The sequence below is a fragment of the Triplophysa rosa genome, linkage group LG18, assembly GCF_024868665.1.
Source record: "Triplophysa rosa linkage group LG18, Trosa_1v2, whole genome shotgun sequence".
Classification (NCBI taxonomy): domain Eukaryota; kingdom Metazoa; phylum Chordata; class Actinopteri; order Cypriniformes; family Nemacheilidae; genus Triplophysa; species Triplophysa rosa.
The window spans coordinates 2,003,979-2,011,450 of NC_079907.1; positions in this window are offsets into that span (position 1 = coordinate 2,003,979).

The window sequence follows — 7,472 nt, forward strand, 5'->3', positions numbered from 1 at the left end:
AAGACTTGTTTGTAATACGTTTACACTGTTTTGTTCATTTTATGGAATAAATTCATGCGACTATACTTTTACTCATGTGTCGTGTTTAATGGTTGACAAGTGGTTAGCTTTAGGGTAAGGGGCTGGGATTGAGGTTAAGTGCTCCTAAAATATCTTTGAATCCATAAACATTTATTCAACTATTTATACTTTTACAAATACAAAAATAAATGCGTCTTTATCTGACTGCACAAAAGGGCATGGAGTCGTCTTCATAACAATCGCTAGAGGGCGCTTAAATTTAAAACGTGAACTATTGTCGTAATAAGCTATACGTGCACAAACGACCTTTTGAGTCGTTTTTACCGGCTGAAATTATAAAACGATCTGTTCTCAAAGTTCACAAGCACTTTTTTAATACTTTTAGTACTTAATAGCTATTTGCAAAACCCAGTGACAAACATAAAGGGTGACTTAAAATAATAATTTATGACAAAAAGTAAAAATCACAAAATATGGAAATACAAGGTTTAAGAAGGACAGCAATGATATATTTTTAAATGTTTGTTTATTGCAATCTCATGTTTATTGTGACACTGCAAAAGGTTTCACATGCTATATTTATGTATGTATGTATCTATCTTTCTCTCTCTCAACAGGTATTGTTCTGGCTTTTGTGAAAACTAGTAACTTGGTGTTAGCACTTATTGTTTTATTGCCCCTGTGACATCTCGTTTTATCGTTTCCTAATTCTCTGTAAGTCGCTTTGGATAAAAGCGTCAACTAAATGTAAATCTGTATGTATGCATGTACAGTATGAATGTATATAAACACTACTTTTCAAAAGTTTAGGATCACTTATTCACTCCTTACTCGTACTGTTTTTGTTTTAGATTGTAGAATAATAAAAAAACTCAGCAAAATAATAATTTGATGATGAGAATTACGGTATGTGACTAAAGAAAGCTATCGCCTTGATTTGCCTTGAATTTTCAGAATTGGCATTTTATCAGCCAGTTTCTTCAGGTCTCGCCCTGCATCTGAGATGCTTTTTAAACAGCGTTGACCTAGTTCCCATCTTTGCTGGGCTCTTATTGGCTGCCTTTTCTTCATTACTCTATTTAGTCCAAATCATCCATTACAATTATAGAAATGATCACTTTTCACACTTATATTTACAAAACCATTTCAAATAAGCAAATGCCTTTAGATTAAATGAATTTTAAGATCACAAAAATACATTTCAGTCAAGTGATTCTAAAGGTTTGCACGGTAGTGTATATAGTGTAATGTCTATAGAAGGCAACGTTTTATAATGTAATATAAAAATAGCATGTAGATGTAAACAGCTTTATTGACTATAATGGCAAGGATTTAGTTGTCGTCACTTGTGGCACTGCTCACACGGTGTTTGTCTGTAACACAGCTTCTTTTGTAACCCCTTCATACAGTGTTTTCATTCTAGAGGAAAAGAGACACAAAGAGAAAAAAACTCTAAATAACAACGAAAGAAATCGTGAGTTCTTAAGACATTGGGCCGATCCGTTGGGGAAAAGCACAGAAAGAGTGTCAGACAGCGGAAAACAGAGCTATGAACAGCAGCTGAGGAAGATAAAACCAGCTTTGTGCTTTTTTATTTCTCACTGATGGCTGCCAACAAGGCACGAGTTCCAGTAGAAACAGGAATATCTGATGGGTCATGTGCTGTATAATGAAAGAAGCCGATTCTGGGGACATGTTAGAAAGCAAGGTGATTCTCCGTCTCCCGGGACGAGTTTTCAAGATCCGGGCACCCGTAGTGGAGAAACGGAGACACGGGGTTGATCTATAGTTTATAAACTGACCAAAATAATTAGCATTCAAATGAGATTTGAGGGGAGCGTTTGACAGAGGAGATGACACGAGCCAGCGGTGCCGTATTCCCCCGACTGTCCCACCGCATCGCAGACACGCCGATCGGCCCGTTTGTCATCTTTTACAACTCGGAGAGGAAGAAAAAAGACAAGCGTTTGGCTGACGACGTGACGCTGCAGTCAGAGCGAGTCTCATTGAAGAGGCGCTTTGCAAGTTTTTAGCCGCATGAATAATTCGACATTTGAGCGTGTTGTCGCTCTACTCTGGATGTGTTTCTCAGAAATCTTAAGAGCGCGTCGGCTGCGTTTTAGGGGTTTCGCAGCAGCTCTCCGCCTTGTGTTCTCGTCCCACTTTGTTCCGCCAGAACACACATTCGAGAGACGCAAATTAGGGGCCCACCAAGTTAGCGCTTTTTAGCGCCACGGAACCAAAGGAAGGCTGTCGTTGTCACAAAGGGCCGAGAGAGACAGAAAAGGCAAAAGGCATACAGGCAACATTTGGGCAGCCGTCCAAGGCCCCGCTAAGAGGCCATTGTTCGCTCACAAGAGCCGCGGGGCTGGGAGGGAGATACGGGGGGATTTAGCGACATGACTTGAAGCAGGGCTGCGGGAGCGAGAGGATTGGGGGATGACCAGATTAACGTGTCGGCCTGGAAGCTTCCCGTCAACTTTATCTCCTCCTGCATGGCAGTCGTAACAAAGAGAACAACCTCAGTGCTTAAGGCCATGAAGCAAAACCTGTAGAGTCCTCAGTCTGAAGAGCCTCTTCTCCCTCTCTCTCTGGCACAGGGGCGCGCGGCGTCGCATGTAAAGGCGCAGAGGCTGTCAGCGCAGACGGCTCCACTGGGATCTGGCGGGGCAGGGATGCCGAGGAAGAGAGGAACTTTGATGTAAGCTTGTAATCGTGGTGCCACAGCCTCAAATGCGGAGTCGACAAACAGCAAACAAAGCTTGTCATTCGACGCGCGAAAACAAACAAAATAAAAAAGCGTCTGCGGTGCGACTTCAAAAAGAATGCTGTAAAAGTTGAGGCCGGCAGTACAAGAGCTGGATAATTGTCTCTTTGTTCTGCGGATTTGTGAGTGTTGTGGAAGAGATTTCAAACAAAGGAAAATTTAGTAGCTGAGACGCGTTTGAACAAGTAGAACATGAGAGCGCAAAAATGACGTTATATAAGCGTTAGGAACCGATACAAATGCTTTATGGGTTGCTTTTTACAGCTCTCATGATTTGATGGGAGTTCTCAGTTGCGTTTCATTTAAGTGTCAATTTACCCCCAGACGTTTCTCCCAAAATTGTTTATGAGAAATAAAAAAACAAAAACAAATGAGACACATGGAGTGAGGTGTAAAATGGATGTAGAGTAATCTGGATATGAGTACATTTTTATAAATTGATATTGAGATCTTCAATAATGTTGAGTTTTGATTGCAGACTTGACAAATCTGAGCTCAGTTTGACACATTGTTGACATCTCTTCTGAATCTCTAACGACAGACACATTTGTGAGATTTCCGGCTGTTTTTCTCAGGAGAAATATCTGAGACGCAGCAGACTTTTTCATTTGCTCTCCATTTAATCTCATTGATGTCTACTAGGAATAATAATTGAGATATCATATATGCAAAATTTCCTATATGGAAGATTTATAATCAGAACCCATGATATAAGGAAAATGAATAATTCGGTAGTAAATTGCATTGTTAATGTAATTTATTTCAAAATGTAGTAGATGAATCAGTATAAGTAGAGACCTTTTCTCTGAATGTTTACAAAGTCTGAAGGGTGAGATAAACAGCTGCTCGAGTGGAAAACGTTCCAATAAAAGCGTGGAGATTTTATCTCGCCTCTCATGCGTTTCTCATCCAATTCGCAAAGCTATCGGTTTTAAATCTGAATTTAAAAACACTAATAATCTGGCAGGTGAATCGGAACCATTATCGAACTTCTCGCTGTGATCCATTCAAATGTTTGCAGTGTCCTCACACATTCCTTTTCTGAATGTTTTTTGGAGACTGAGTTTTTCCCTTAAAGAAAGTTCACCGCTATGCTTTCAGAAACTTCCGAGTCACGAGGCCAGGCCGGAGTTTGAGTCTCAGGAGAGCCGAGGTCCACACACTGTAACTGACGAACCAGCTCCAGTCTGTTGCTTCAGCTTATTCCCAATCATTTTGACAGTCTTCAAAAGTGACTGAGGCGGGCTTTGGTAATGTGAGGTGAGACCGGCGTCTGTCAGATGTGGACTGAAGGCAGAGCTGGGCGTTTTTCCCCTCGTTTCATCTTTCATTAGAGTCAGAATGTGAAATGGCCCGTCGCTTTGAACTTCAGACCGATATGTGATTGTTTTGTGAGTTGACAGTTTGTGGGCCCACAGCCCATGTGAATAAAAAATAATCTGTGTAATGATTCATTGTTGCTGTGAAATCTTTCAAGTGACTTAATAGTATGTATTAAAGAATAAAAGCAGTCGTTTTACTGAGAAAACTTGAAGTTAAAAAAGTGCATCCGAATTTTCAATCTGGAAAAAAATAAGTTGCAAGGTTTTTGTCCACCATTGGTCAGACACTTTTGTTGATACTCAAACAAAGGAAGTAATGTTTGGATAGCATCACATAGCTGGACTTTTTAAGCGATTAAAAAAAACCCTGTCGTCATTTACTCGCTTGTCATTTCAAACCTATCCGGCTTTCTTTCTCCTGCAAAACACAAAATAAGATATTTTGAAGAATGTTGGTAACCGAACAATGGCGCCATACCCTTTGACTTGCACTGCCGCCGTTATCAGATTACCGACATAAATATTAACAATATATTGTTTTGTTTTCAGTGGAAGAAATAATGTCAAGAGGTTGAGTACACAATTTTGGGTGAACTCTTTAAAATGCTTCACACGGAGGTGTCTCTTCACGAGGAAGTATTTTAACACCAAAATATGACTGGCATCACCTTTAACACCTTAAGCAGTAAAACCGTGATAGGTCAGAGCTGATGTCCGCCCGGGTCCCTGTCTTTACACCCCCAACAATCGATAAACCTCCACACATAACATGACACGATGTGAACTTGTGTTTAATGAAAGATGTGTGTGAAAGTGAATAAAAGAGCATCCAGGGATCCAGCGTGAACGCAGATGATGAAGATGCATTTGTCATTTGCATCAAACATTAGCCTAAACGTATCAGAGGTACAGGCCGGCGAGAACATTGGCGAGGAATTGCATTAGCTCAGTATGAGCGATGGTGGAAGCGGCGTGCGAGCAGGGCCCATGTCAAGCCCTTAAATGGCTCGCTGTTTCGACCTTCTTAAGTAGCCAAATCTTTATTGAGTGTTGCTCCTCCGGGACATTTTAGCCTTTGAGAAGGTTGTTCTTGTTACTATAGCTTTAGTGGATAAAACCCACAAGGACGTTCTTTTAACTTGTTTGGATTCCAACTGTTGTGTTTCATTTGATTTGAGGTCGCCGGGGAAAGGCTAATTTAAACAGCTCCGTGTTGCTTTTATTTTGGACTTTTTAACTTGAGAAAGGCAGGCAGGTGATCTTTACACGGTGTACGCGCAGACACTTTAGAATCGACCCCGACGAGCTTTTGCTCAAGTCAACATGTGACTTCAGACGCAGGGCTTCTGGAAGACGTGGTCCCGAGGGCCGCACGGAGGAGAAGAACACGAAACACGTCTGGCGAGAAAACAATTGAAAGTCGGTTGAAAAAAAACGATGCAGGCACACAAACAAAACCTGACCAGAGAGAGAGAGAGATTATTTGTCCTATTTTCCAACAGTTTACACCTTTTACAAATTTGCGCAGAAATTGAGCGGAGAAATACTCAAATGATTTATCAAATGCGGAGAAAAAATGAACAAACTAATGAAACAAAGTAACAAATAAAAGACACAATTTAGTCTTTGATCTTTTGTAGTATCCGAGTCTAAAGGAAGTTTGTGAGCAGTTAGTCTCTGTTCAGACCAAATTAAGATTTAGTTGAATTAAATTAATTTCTAAATGGTTTCATTTCATCAATACGGAAATGTAACAATAAGGGGTTTTATTTGCATAAAATCCCCACATTCACAGTTTTGCGTATGTGCTTACGATTAAAGGAACTCTTCTTCGTTTTACCAATGTAAATCAGAAACAAACGTACATTAAAAATCATAAGTTGTAATAACAGCTTTGTCCACAGGGTGGCACTCTTAAGCTGTGAATTACCAAGAAGTACAGCGCTCTCTCATTTCGGAAAGCCAACACACAGGATTTGTTGAACAGCATCACAATGATTATTGCCCTCGAAGTGGCCAAGAATAAATCTGCCACGTGTTAATACATACATTCCATATGTTTATATGAATACCCGATATTGCTTTGACACAGCCATAGAGTGACGGGACAGTGGAGGTTCTTTCTGGACCCATTAACATTTCAAGCTTAGAAGAAACAACTTTGAAACCTGCAAGTATTTCCTCAGCTGAAATGTGAGGAAGTGGCTTGATTCGCTGTAGGAGAAACAGACCGGAGTTAAACTAAAGCTGATTGTGAATATTGGAAGAGGCAGTGAGAGGGTGAAAGCGGGTCTCTGGGTTTCAAGGGAAAATGGGAGTCAATAACATGTTCCAGATCCTCCAGACAGGCAGAAGGTCAAGTACTCACTTAAACACGGACTCCACAGACAAAAACCATAAACCACACTCTCTCTCTCTTTCTCTTCCATCAGCGGCTTAATTTTTCTCGTTTTTCTCTCATAACATGGTTTATGTCAGTTTATCTTTGGCCGTGTTCTGTCACTTCTGTATTTTTGATATATAGCAGCGTTTGAAACTCATGTTAACAAAGTCAATATTTGGTATGAACATTCTTGTAAAAATGCATCGCTCGGGGCTGAAATAGCGTATAGACCACTTCACAAGATACAAACAATGGTCCCGAAGCCCTCCTGGTTTCAGTTCGTATTTATATATTATCATTAAAAAAATGTACATATACAGTTAAATCTTAAAGATACTTGTTTAACATTTTAAATCGGTTAAAAATATTTTGTTTAAATGTTTGTGAAGTGTTGAAGAACTGAAACAGGAGGTTCTTCAGGATCAGCATTGAACAAGTGTTCTTTACATCATCCGAAGTGTATTTTTATTATGCATCATTTTTGTTTATTTGTGAATTTACTAAGTTGGAGGCATTTTTAGTAATGTACTATTACGACTTGTATTTACGTAATACATATTAATGTTTGTATTGATGGTAAGGCTGCATGATATTGGTGAAAAAATGTGATATGCAATATTGCAATGCTTAAAGTGTGTTAAATGAAGTGAAATTGTATTCAAATATATTGTTAAAAAAATTATATGACCAGCTTACATGATTTACATTCGTTCTGAGGAAAGAAAGGAGAACGTCATTCAGTTAAGCAATATGAATATTGTGATAGGCTTGTTTATAATATTTATTTTATTTTCATTGCAGCCCAGTTTATGATTTGTGTGAAAAAAAATAGATTTAGATGATCTGAAACTATTGGAATGATATTGATGCAGTGATTCAGGAACATTGTTCAAAAGTTTACGTAAAAAAATGATCAAAATGAGGTCAGATAGTAGTTTCTGGTTGTCAGACATGTATTGTAAAGCATGTATGAACTTCT